This window comes from Schistocerca gregaria, chromosome X (genome assembly GCF_023897955.1).
Source record: "Schistocerca gregaria isolate iqSchGreg1 chromosome X, iqSchGreg1.2, whole genome shotgun sequence".
NCBI classification, from domain to species: Eukaryota; Metazoa; Arthropoda; class Insecta; order Orthoptera; family Acrididae; genus Schistocerca; species Schistocerca gregaria.
Window position 1 is genome coordinate 359,128,492 of NC_064931.1, and position 14,168 is coordinate 359,142,659.

The 14,168-nt window shown below is 38.0% G+C and overlaps 1 long non-coding RNA gene across 1 annotated transcript; it reads left to right on the forward strand.

Moving 5' to 3' along the window:
- The first annotated feature begins 222 nt into the window (after nt 1-222).
- Nucleotides 223-13,383, forward strand: LOC126298517 (uncharacterized). Its single transcript, XR_007552616.1, has 3 exons — nt 223-267; nt 8,244-8,371; nt 11,133-13,383. It is a non-coding gene; the product is annotated as an uncharacterized LOC126298517 (long non-coding RNA).
- The last annotated feature ends 785 nt before the right edge of the window (nt 13,384-14,168 follow it).

Sequence of the window (14,168 nt, forward strand, 5' to 3'; positions counted from 1 at the left end):
GGGAAACGAAGCATGCTTTTAAATAATGAAAAACTGATACATATTTCTAAATGACATTGCTTTAAACTCTATGTGACGAATAAAATTAAACGACCGCCTACATGCCACCCAACTGGTGTGCTGTAGCGGGACGCCACGGGAACTGCAGTGGCAGAACGGAACAACTCTACAAGAAGTTGACCATTCTACCGCTAGATGGCAGGAGCGCTAGCATTATCGGGCAGTTGCAGCCTGCCTCGACGCACGGGCGGTACGAACGCGACGACAGTAAGTAATGAAAGAATATGCTTTATTAATATTGCTCCTACAGGAACGATAATCAACAAAGAGAAAATACTGACCGCTCTTATATACAACAATTGCTCTTACCATCATTATTTTCTGAATAGACACAGTTAATAACAAAATTAGATACGACAATGTAATTTACATATTCAAAATACGTTGATCACAATTTCGAGGATAGTTCTTTATCCATTTCAACGAATCTATAACAACATGCATAAAGCCTCACGACGATAAATAATTCAAGTGACGTTAAATTGGGAAAACTGGCACCAAAGTACCAACGAAAACGTTGTCCACTATCTACTTGCATTCATTGCCAAAAGAGGGAAAACCCCGAGTTTCTGCAATCGATTATAAATGTGTAATTGTTTCTTCTATGACTTGTATTTTGTCGACAGAGCTTTATTTTTTAGAAGAGCTTGATATTTTTTATTAGAAGTTTCCCTTAAGATTTTGTTGTGTTACTTTCTCTCTTTTTCTCCAGATGGAGCTGGACGAGTATTTTGATCACTCTAGTTATGTCAATCAGTTTTGAATATTTATTTATTTGTTCCTTCAATATTTCCGAAAAAATCGTAACGATTGCAGCAATATCTGTTTTTACTAATAATATCATGATACATCAATGAACTTAGAGCGTCCACTATCATATTTTGATACTGTCTCATATTTGTGCCACTTGTTACTTTACTTTTTTGGTAAATACCGGTCGTAGGAAATTCTGTCGCTCAAATGTTAGGTCGTTATTCTAGTTGCCCTCGATGATAGCAAAGTGAAAGAATGTTTGTAGCAATATACGCAGGAGTATCGCTAGTTTGTAGTGTTTCTAGTAAATATTAGAATTAATATTATATTTGTGCATACTCTTAAACTAATAATAACAGAATGCCACTGAAATGCAAATCAAAGCACATATTTTACACGAAAGGTGATAATCCACAAGGAAATAACGAAGAATGTCCATGAGGTTTGTTAAAGGCACAACGTCCGTATAACGTATAACGCCAACAGTGTGACCGCTAACATCGTCTACAGTACTGTATAAAGGCAAGTTATAGTTTAACGTAGTTACCAAAACATCTCGTAATGTTCTTGACCGATTTCCTTCAAGTTCTTATTCAATGCTCTCTTAAACGTTCGGGTGGATACAAGCTACACATTTTTTTTTAAAGTGCGTGGTATATGAACGTTATATACCACATAAAAGGGGAAGATTTTTAACAAATAATTGCAGAAAGTTCTTCACTGACTTACTTCACGTTTTTGCAAGATACTCCAATAAAATTTAGGGGGCGGACATGACATAGGCTACACATTTCGCACATCAGGACTATAACTTCCCAGTGTGTTACATGCACGACAACGAGTATAACACCTCTGAATGTAGACAAAATGTACATTTATATAGCAAGTAGTTCTGTAGTCGAATGTTAGCAGGTAAACTTCATTAAGAATATCTTGTGGTAAAAAAGAACGAAACTGTCTCAGCTATAGCACTAAAGCCGGCCAGAGTGGCCGTGCGGTTCTAGGTGCTACAGTCTGGAGCCGAGCGACCGCTACGGACGCAGGTTCGAATCCTGCCTCGGGCATGGATGTGTGTGATGTCCTTAGGTTAGTTAGGTTTAATCAGTTCTAAGCTCTAGGCGTCTGATGACCTCAGAAGTTAAGTCGCGTAGTGCTCAGAGCCATTATAGCACTAAACTGCTGTATCAGTTAACAAAGTATATTTTCTTATGTTATTAGAAAATCCTGTACTTTTAATTCGCCAGTCTTCAAAGAATTCAAATATTCCTCGTATAAAAGACAGAATGTCACCACGCACAAAGAACAATCTCTGTTAGGTGTCTCTTCCCTCAGAGAAACAGACACAACCAATTACGACCAGATTTTCGGTCTCAAAGTGATTCGTAACCTGAACCAAACGTGTTTATTTACCGGGGCAGCATATACGAAGTCAGCACACTTTTCAGCAAAGTGACTAATGGAAATAAGGCGTGCGAAATGTAATTTCTATATTCCAGCTATATTACTTTCCCCACCAAAAATGACAATTGTATTTCACATCATACGAGTGTTAAAATAAAAATATTTTACTAGTAACTACATATCATTAATTTGCCTATGTTCAGAATGGACGAATCTTGGTATATATATATATATATATATATATATATGGCATTTTCTCCCCTGTTATGCGATAGTACAATACGAGCCATCGTTCTTTGAACTGTTTCGATGTCCTCCGTCAATCCTGTTCGATGCGGATTCCATACTGGCCATCAGAAGAGAACAGACAGGCGTATTATAGGCAGTTTCGTTAGTATGTTTTTATTTTATTTTATAACGAATATGTTACAAATGTTAGAATAAATATAATACAAATAAAATTCGCTAAGAGGCCAAGAAAAGAAAGAGAGTACAATAAAGGAGAAAGAAGAAAAGTAGGCAGTAATTTTATTTACACCAACCAGAGACGCAAGTTAATTATTTACTCTGTTTGTACTAATGGAGAATTTACGTCTCCATCTATATGTATACTCCTCAGAACTTCAAGGTGAGAGTGCCATAAGATACTCTGAATCAATATTAGAGATTGTCTGTCGTGTTCGACGAGGAAAATTATTTCTAAGCCCCTGTAGGTACCCTAATCTCGTTTCCATTAATTTAATGACCTGCACCCTGGTTATACTGTGAAGACAGCAACAATTTTGCACATCATTTCTCGGATATTGAGTCTCTTAACGTATCCAACAGGAATTCGCAGGAGTAATGTCGGCTTCCTTCCACTGATGGTCATATTAATTCTGTATGCATCTTCGTTATACTTGACTGTGGCCTGTTCCGAAGTAGGTGGTCTGTGCTGAATGTTTGTTATTATGCCAACCTGATAATGACTTCAAAGGATGTAACAATAATCCAGAATTGGGCGGACTGCACCATGTGCGCGATTTCGTTTACAGATGCATAGCGCTTCCGTAGAACCTGTCCATCAAATGCAATTCTCCCATCGCCTTCTCAGATACAGATTTTATGTGTCCGTCCCACTTAATACCGTTTCATAGTGTTATCTATAAATTATGACACGACGTGACGAATGCCAACAATTTACCCTTAATCTTGTAATTAAGTACTTTCTACTAAAACACCACGCTGATTCTTTCTTTTTATTATGAACGTAATTTCGCAGTTATCCGCAATTTAAGAGAGTTAGGATTTATAACACCAAGTAAATATTTCGCCCAAGTCTTCATGAATTTTCTTAAGATCTTGCATTAAAGATATTTTTCGGTAGAAGACAGCGTAGATCTCAGAGAATTTCACGCAGTTCGAAGAAGTTGTATAGCATCCTTGTAGAAATATCTGAGCAGTCTATAAGACACATTACATATAGTCGATTACGGACTAGAAATTAATGCTGAACTTTATATGGCGTGAAAAAGAAAATTTGCTGGCAGCGTTACAACGTTATTCCAGTTTCCCAGATGAGACCGGTAGAGATAAATGTATATTTCACATTGCGTCACAAGTCAAATCTCTTTTTAAGTACTGATCGTCGAATGGCAAGCAAGTGCACAGACTGTGCCACAGTGCTGTGGACCGGTTAAAATCCCTCTCCCTCGATATTCATTCTTTCGAATGTTCTAGTATCATAGCATAGCATCTGTGGGACGTTTGGAAAGAATTGGCAGGAGGGAGAGCCTACAGTCTGTCCGTGAGACGCGTTCAGATGACGCGGTGTGCTAGTGCATAACACAGTGCGCCCAAGTAAGGGATCCGAACTGTAGTAATTCCCACACACATGTGTGTATGTTTTAGCAACTCCGTCTTTATTTGATTGCTGCGGAAGTGAAAATAGATACCAAATATTTTCTACGCACACAGCATAACATTTAGACATTGACGCACGCGGAATAATTGTAGATGACACTTACGTGAAATATGGATCTGAAACAGCTCTGAATACATCTGAAATGCGTCACCCAGCGAGACACAGATTTGTTCCTCCATTCTTCTATAAAATGATATACTACGTATTTTATTATGTTTTTATGACTTTCGTCTCTCCATTACAAAGACTACTTTCTCGCGTCTGCATGAATATTGTCATACGTTATATTTTATTTAGCTTACTTATTTCACCGCTTCACAAATCTTTCTCCTTGTGACTGAGTCCAGAGAGACATTGATTCAGGGTCAGCAGGTGACTATATTTCATCTTCTTTATGATACAAATCTGATTGATAACCCACTTTTGCATCCATCAGGATTGTGTAAGCACATCATATTCGCTACATTCATATATTTTTAATTCTTACACAACGAGGTAACGCATAATTCGTGTGTTATTACGTACATCTTTGTTTTTAATGTTCCTCGGCTATGTTCTTCGCTTACTTGGAGCTAAAAATCTAATCTTATGCTAGATTATACATACATGATGAGAGTACAGAGGCTTGAAATCAAACGATCAATTATCTAACATCAAAATATACTGTATGATACAGATGTGTGAGAAACTGACATCGTGGCTGGAATAAAGTAAACATATATATGTTAGCTATCGACTCATGTTCATCGTGCTCTTTATGCTGGCGTCAGATAGCTTGGGTATACCAAAATAATCTCCTCTTAGTAACAACCTAACGAGTGTGGCCATCTTTTTCTTAAATGATGACACATCTAGCTTCTAATACCCACTCCGGTTAATCAATAATTGTAAAAAATAGACCTCTTATTTTTCGTAAACTAAATAGGAGAAATTAGTCGATGTATCTTCGGGGGGAAAGTATAAATTTATTAGTAACAGTAAAATATGCTGCACTAATTATTCTATATAGTCCGTTTTTGGTTAGTTAACTCCGTCCAACCTGATACTGATATATCTGTTACATATGCAAGTAGTTCGTTACATGCGACAACGGATGGAAGGGAAGTGTCACAAGAAGTGAATAGGGAGGATGAACTCAAAGTACTATTTCAAAATCATTGTTTTCTCCGTCGCGAAGCATCTTTCTCTGTTTAGCTGAAGAGTTATACTTTTCCCTTTTGAAGTCTAGGACGTCGGCCATGCTTTTGTGTAGTAAACGTCAATTTAATTGTAACCTTTGGCAAAACAGAAAATACCGTCCGTAGCATTGACGGCACATGATACCGTATGCGCCTTTTACTGTATATAGTCACAAGCTTTTATCACTGCTTTGAATGCTGTTCCGTTCGCGGCTTGAACAGGTAACGAACTGCAGATAGACTTTTAAACATTAACGATGCAAGTAATACCATGTAGTCCTGAACGTAAATAAACATAAATCGGCGAAGAAACCCTCTACTGTTTCAATACACAGCATGTGACAAATCACTGAAAACAGTAACTATCGCAAATACCAAGTTGTAGCAATCTGGAGAAATATAGAGTGGATAACCACATAATGAATCTGTAGAGAAAGCTCACGACAAGCTGAGATTCATTGGATTAGTCTTAAGGAAATGTAATTCATCCAAGAAGTAACTGAGTTAAAATCGCTTTTTCTACTGATTATGGAGTATTGTTCATCACTCTAGTATCCTTCCCAGTCAGTATTAATAGAAGGTTCATAGAAGATCCAACAAAGAGAGGCAAGTTTCACTACGGAACCGTTAGTTCGGCGTGAGCACGTTACGTGTGTAACAATAAAATCCAGTATCAACGCTAAAAGAGAGGCATTGTGCACCATGGACACGTTTACTGTTAAAATTGGCGTACGTTTTGACAAAAGTAGGTAAATGATTAATTCGCCCACATAATCTTACGGATGAACCTCTAGAAAAACAAAGTAATTAGAGCTCGTAAGGAAGTTTACCGATAATCGTTCTTCCCACGCTTTATTTGCGAATCGTTCAGGGAAGAGCGCAAAAGGTTGTGGTACTAGAAACACCCTCAGCCACAAACCGCAAGGTGGCTTGCAGAGTATAAATGTACAACCACATGTACGTGGTAGACCCACGTCTCACTTCAACTAATGACTTGTCACACAAACTGTAGGCTATTTTCTAAACATTACAGAGTAATTCGATTTTGCATTTGTTTCTAGTCAACATTCAACAACTAGACAGCCTATTAGCATAACTCTGTCTCATTGTAACACTAAATATAAAACATTCCGTTCTCTTTCCTCTAAAATTCCTGTGATGACAGCTACTTCGTACGTCTTCAGTTACCGAATGAGTAGTACTATATTTTAAACTTTTCCTGCGAGCAGGAGGCGAAGATGAAGACGGCTTATAAATCTTCGTCAACTTTGTACGATTTTCCATTCACAACACCGCCCAAAAAATTTTATGACAGCGCGGTTTTCCAGGTCATGTATTTCTATTTATCTCACATCACACGACTGCTCTAAAAAGCTGTGTAATCAGCATTATTTCAGCGACCAAGCTGTTTCCTGACTTATGTTGATGTAACGGACGTATTAAGTAATAAACAGAAAACTTAATTTATTTCAACGCCATTTATTTCTATACCAGACCGAGAATTTATCACCTTATGTTCGTAGATGCAAAGCGTTTTTATGGCATGCATGTTTATGAAATTTTGTGGTGTAAAGGTTTCCTCAGCCTAAAGTTCTGTAGGCAGAACTGGTTTAGTTCCTACAGCGACATTTTGGATGAATAATGCGTGTTATATTTTGTGTGAGTGGTCAAATATAAAATAGCATCGTCTGTACTTGAGCGAGAGGCCTCTCACACCGAGGATAGCTGAAAGGTACGCAGCCAAAATATCAGTTTAGGGATATTCCTTCTGCAACTCCAGCGAAATTTCTACTATTAAATGCTACAGCTACTACTGGTATTTGTAATCAAAATATTTAAGTAGTATAAAAGACTCCCCCAAAATTTTAACTGTGGTGTTGTTTATCTTTGGTCTTCTGCTTCATATTGATTCCCAATCACTTAGTTTCCAAACAGCAGCTGTTTAACCTGGACGAATGATCTGTCATTCATTAAAGCTACTTCCTTGTGTTCTTCTATCCGCGTACCGTAAGACACGTGTCCTTTTTTTCTACCATTCGATATTTTTGTCATCTCTACACTGCATTTGCTCCATGCTGCTCGATTCGCTAATTAATATATTTTCACATAATAATCGCACTTTCTCCTTGAAGTAGCTCATGTCCACTACTTATATTTGTTGCAATTGCTGTTACACTTTCTGCGCTTCCAGATTTAATGCAAGTTCCAACAAGACAGAAGAATATACTCTCAATTTTTAGATAAATTGTTATTGTTATTAGAGGAGAATGTCCAAGTATAGGCTAGCTAACGTTCTTATAGAGTAAAATTTTTCTGTTACTAATTAAATATTTGAAGAAACCGTGGGTTGGTAAAATAACATGCGCCCATCAAATTTGTGGGGCATTAAACATTTAAAAAGCCGATTGTTTCCTGGGTCCAAATATGGGCTACTTTGAACATGACGCAAAAAATATTTAAAACAAGTTTGAAGTACAAGTTTATTTCCAGTAATCACAAATATAAACTTCATTGTCCATCCCTGCATATTCAGTATGGACCCACATGCGGCACGGGACACACTGAACCCAAATTTCTCCGTCGGCGTCCACTGAAAATGGAGTGCCGCAGAATATGCACCATAACATCTGTCCCAGAAAGGGTACGGTCTTCAGAAAGCTCGAAATTACTTTCCTCGTCGTCTAGGGTAGGCTCATCGTCATTAGAGAGTTTGTTAGATGAAGGTAGGTCTACATTCTTCATGTTTCGTAGATTTTTTTTTGTTTACTTACCTTATTTATTTGATTTACTGAATCTGCTTCAATTTTTAATGAGGAAAAGTTTGCTGTGTCTTCTACTTCAGTGACTGTGACAGGAATTTGTGAGTTGTTCCTTGTACGGTGATCCTGTAATCAAGCAAGGTTTTTCACTTTTTCGATATGTTTTGCTTGTTTTCTTTGCAATTGTAGGTGGTGGGAAAATGTCAAAAGGGCTACTGTGAGTCAACGTTTCTGGTTGTGCATGCGTTGAAGAAGGAATGAGCAGAGGAAATTCATAAAACGTTCCTGGCAGAGGAGAGGATAACCTGGATTTATTGGTAAGTTTACTGCTGGAGATTCTGTGTTATCCTGGCTGAGGGACGATCGATAGGCGAGTGAATGGCGATCCAGACAAATTTCTGCCCAGCTCCAACCAACTGCGTCAGTGGTGAAAGGTGCGTTAATGCCACTCCATTGGTCTAAAAGAAGTGTCATTCGTTTCAAATCGGATAAAGTATAACCAAAGAACCTTTGTTCCATAGTCAACAATTAAGAAACAAGTTCTTAATTGTTCAAAATTATAGGAATATGTGTTGGTCCAAATGAGCTAATCCATTATTAGACCCTTCATGGTAGCCCGTATTTGGACTACACAGTGACTCCTGCAAAACAGCCTTAATATTTATTACGAAACACAGACAGAACAATGAAAACAGGGAAACAGATATTTTAAGATATCAGCAATACAGTTCTTCCAACGAAATGCATGCAGAGCTAAGTCAAATTCTGAAGAAAATGCTGAAGCACATACACATCGATAGACTGCAGTCCACAGAATCAAAGTTATCACGCGCAGAATCTCACTGCAGCCAAACAATAAGTGTTCGCGCAGCCATGTGTTTGCACTCGTCCTCGTAGGTTGTGGGGGACAGACTTAAACGCGCCACAGCCAGATGGCAGCACTTTCTACGCCTCCAGGCTTCCTAGCCAATATTTAGACCTCTAGCCTTATTTGGATTTCCTACTCTATTATTGTTACTGTACTATGTTGAAACTTTATGCCCTGAAATATTTGTGTAACACAGTGTCCATGTTTTATTATTCAGGGTATTCACATACTGGTAACATCGTCACGTTCATTAATCCTTTACACTTAATGTATTTTCTGTTGTAACCTAAGCGTTGTTTTCAATATTGGTAACGACTTGGACATTTGTCAAGTAACTAGACCGACACGAATTATATTCAAATGACAACTTGTCAGTGACCGTTCAACCAAGTAATAACAATCTAATTGTATTAATTAATTCTTTCTTCACAGGGAACTACAAGAGTTTAATACTTGCATACGAAACACTAAGACTGAATCTTTTAATATATTATGAAGCACTGAGAGTTTTTTTTTTTGTGGTCCACAAAGTAGGAAGCTACCTAAATTATTATTATTATCTACTGTATTCACTGCGTGGCTGTCTGTCTTTAAAGTAAGTTTGTGATAAGGTTGTATAATTTTGTATCCAAAACCTGTTGGATATTCTAAGATTTTCAGTTTGGTTTTTAAGCTGTACATGAAAAATAAATTTAGATACTGTCAGCAGTGTACGCAGTTTCGAGAAATGGGTCACTTACTGCTGATTTCTTTGGATGATGTAGACGAAAATTCCTCCCACTTTGACCAATATCGAAATTAACACAGTTTTCAGTGTGGCGATTTATTTTTATGCGCTCCCGATTGTGTTAATTTGTCTGTGTTATTTGGTTTGGATAGTAGTTGCTACGAATTTCTTTTGGGCAAAAACTTATGTTTACATTGAATTGCTTGAACATGTTTGCTACTATATATGAGGGGTAACCAACGAATTCCTGACAGTGGCATGTATTCCTGTTATTGTCAGAGATTTCTGAGGTAGCAAGAAATATGTGATTGATGTTTTCAGTTTCATGTTAAAGCAAATTTATTTTGTGTTGTGTGTATTCCTTCTATTGGACCATCTGTTCAATAATGGTTACTTCTTTTACTTAAACTGCTAAAGAAAACTTAAATTTGATCACTTTCTTTAACATAGATATGAAAACAGTTGTTTTGCGTTATTGAAATGAATTATGGAATGATAATTTGTGTGGTTTCCAGAATACTTCAAAGCGATATCTGTTAGAAATATCTGTAAAAAAATATTCTAAGCCTTTTAGGAATTGTCTAAGATAATTTCACGCTCTCTTAACGTCGATCCATTAGGAACATGGAAACCTTTTTCACTCCATAAGGTGAGTCAGATCACACAGAACAGTTCTAGTGGTTTACGCGTCCTCTTACTGCAGTGTCTGTATTTTAAAATAAATTGCCAGAGTTTACGTACAATGAATGTTGCCGCTCAGGGACGTCGGAGAGGAAGAACAACTATCACAAAGCTCTCGTATGGTGAAGCGAGGGGGAGTAAACGAAAAGCGAAGATTGTCGTTTAAGCCGGGCGCGTTGCAGCGCGAGTATTAAGCTCCGATGCCAGCAGATGTGCCATCAAAGACGCCAATTGAGTTCGCTCAGAGGCAGCGTTATGAAAGTTCTCCCAAGAAGCGCGAGGCGCAGCCAGTAATGGCCCGTCAAAAGCTCTGTTTTTGCTTCGCCGTGAGCATAATTTCCGGCACCATATCTGCATTCCGTTTAAGATGCACGAATAAAAAGATGCCCATATGGGCGGTTCAGAGAAGTAGTGAACATTCATTTCCGGAGTCCAATTAATCGAACGTACACTCAGTTTATTTTACACAACTAATCATCGCACGGCTATGGAAGCGAGCGATCTATCTTTTCACTTGCTTTTTAAGTACCTTGTTTTGTTGCTAACAATATTTCACTCCCCTAGTCCTCTCTTTTAGAAGCGTTAATCCTGATGGTTAAGAATATCTAAACATGACGGGCGCTAACATGGTTACTGTTCGTTTATTTAGAGGTAATTCTTTAAAATGACCAAAGGCCATATCTAGAAGACAACTGCGAATGTGTAAATACGCTGGTGATCGAAAATGTATTCGTTATTTTATTAATATTGGTGATTACTGTCAATATTAATTATTATTATTATTACTCTCCGTTCTCCGTAGAATTTCGGGAACGTGCGAGGCCTATAGGAAGAGCGCAACTTCGCTTCAAGGATGTCTGCAAGAGGAATCTGACCAAGGCGAGCATCGATCCAAGTCCGTGGGAAAATACAGCTGGTGACCGTGTCAAGTGGCGACAAGTGGGGTTGAGCTTGCAGAGAACGAACGCATGCAAGAAGACATCAGGAAGAGGGCTAGACGGAAGGAGACAGCGGCCTCTGGTGGAAGTCCTTCACATTTCAAGTGCCCAATCTGCAGTAGAGACTGCCACTTTCGAGTGGGACTTTTCAGCCACAGCAGATGTTGCGTCTGAACCAATTATGCTACACCATCATCCTTCGAGGATGGACGGATGCCATAGATTATTATTATTGTTGTTGTTCACGGAAAAAACAAACTGTGGATGTGTTAAATATTTGTTTACGTTTTGAATAGGTTTATGGTTTACAACCCCATCCTATAGCTATAACTGATCATTATTGTCTGGAACAAAAGCCAGATGGTGAACAACCGTGCAAACGTGACATAGTGAGAACAATAAAGGTAAGCACTGACTGACTGTATAGGGGGATGTACGGGTGTACGAGAGCACAGAGTCAACCAGGGTAGTTTATGGGTTCGACTTGTGCTACAACTAAACCTGAATTTCTTGTTAAGGGAATACCTACTATATATTTGAAACATATAAGTGCATGATTTCGTAAATTTAAATTATTTCAGATAACTGCAGAGAAGATGTATATCTGTTGAAACAGCAGAAGATTAAGCAGTTTGAACACACTGAAAAGCACGATAAAATAAATGTAAAACTATTTGATAAGAGACTGTAGAAAAACGACACTGTTAAGGAAAGACTGGTGTTACTCTTACAGGCTAAATGTAGTTATTTCCTAAATATTTCTTCAACTACTGAGTGATATTCAAATTATCTGTTATTTTCCAGTGTGTCCGTTCCATATTTTGAATGGTGATTAATAGTTTCAGGCCAACAATATCATCATCCGATACAAGCAGCTGCCTTTGAAACCTGTCATATCCGTACTGCTGACAGAGTAAACTCCATTAACTCCATTAAAACGTTTGGTACATTACAATATAAAATAATAGAACTTCTCTCCTTGCTAGTCATGTATATGCTTGTACTACTGAGGACGTTGTGAGTATACGGTAAGTGTTTTATTGCAGTCGCGAAATGAAAGATTTGGGAAAAAGTTCGATGGACGCTTTGACTGATAGCGAAAAATAAAGCTGTCATCAGCATGTTGTACAAATACGCTTCGTATCGTGTAAGCTGAGAAAGTGTATGATATTATTCTACAGTTACCACTTTGAACGTACTGTTTCTGCGTGTAAGAACTTTTGTTTTGATAAGGAAGAATTGTTTTGGCAGAGAGGTACGTTGCGTTTCGAATACGACCGTAGCCTCATCAAAAAAGCCGTTCTGCAGATATCAGTGGACGGCAGTGCGCAACTTGCACTGTTAAAGTGGCACTGCCGGCGTGGATACTGCGTGAAACTGTTTATAAAATATGTAAGGCGCCAGCCGCAAGGAAATGAAGCCGTTAATCTTTTACGCAATTACGGAGTTTAAATTACACAAAGGTCTTCGGTGAAAAGTCTTGGTCCGGAAATAATTATTCCCCTGTGATGGATACTCGTGTGTTTGTTCTGGTTCTCCGCAGCCAGGTATTTGCTCCCTTTGCAAGATTACCAGCACACACACAATTTGGCTGTGAATGTTTCACTTTCATTTCTTCTATAACATTTGATGCACTCTAGCCGCTAAATGCCACACCCTTTCGATAAGTGATATTCAGAACAACGTATTAAAGTAACAGAATCATTCAGTGCATGCGTGTTAAAAGCCGCTAATAAACAGTATTCGTTCATCTGACGTGATGCACGGTCGCATGTGCTGTAGGTGTCGATTTAAACGAGTTGTTCTCACCTTCACGTGCGTCTAGTCTCGTAAATTGAAACAGCTTCATAAAAGGCAAAGCTTGCAGTACTAAATTCCTTAACACGTCTTTATTAACGATGTATTTATTAGCCTGTTACCTAGTTAATATGTTTGTTATTTAAATGTTATATAGATCATGCTCACTCTACTCGATGTGCCGTTGGCCACGCCTACGTGTCAGCCGTTTATCAATAGTTATTTCATCCATTCTGTATTAATTGATTTACTTATGTAACAATAATGGTTCTTCCAAATGAAACAAATTTAATTTCTTTTAAATAAATATGTGTTGTCTGACAAGCATATTTTCATTGAGTATTATATCGGTTTATTTCACTCTTTGAAAGAGTGTCAAACTCCTTAAAATTTAGTATTTTATTTTAAATTAAAGTGTAACAATTTTCAATGTCACTCTCACTCTCAGAATGGAGAGATGGAGAGGATTCTAGTGAAACAAATTAAGCACAGGATGTATAAAGTGAAGAGCCAGACTAATTTCTTCGAATTCTCTACCCATCCTTGTGCAATGCAGTTAGTGCTCTATTGTGCATAACCTCAGCGCTTTCGCGAAGTTGAACTTACTTCATTTTTTTCTTGGCCTTTCGCTCTCGTCTTCTTTGTAAGAAGGAAATATTTTTTTAAGATGATGATGAGTTTGGTTTTTCGGACGCTCAATTGCGCGGACACTGGCTCCCGTAGAAAGTCTCAGTTCTTTCACAGTCCATTTTTTCTCAGTCCGATCTAGACGCTGTCACAAATGATGATGAAATGATAAGAACAACACAAACACCCAGTTCCCTGGCACAGAAAATCTCCAACCCGGCCGGGAATCGAACCCGGGACCTGATGATCAAGAGGTAGCATCGCTAGCCACTAGACCACGAGCTGCAGACGAAATATATATATCTAAGCACAGAATTGCCGCAAAGTATTTCTTATCCAGTAATGTTGAAAGAAAAGATCTAGATCTAAATATAAATCGGCGAAGTTGGTAACAATTCCTATAACAATATAAATTGGATATAGCCGCTATAAGAAGAGAAGTAATATGAATTTCATATTTACATGCTCGTAAAAAT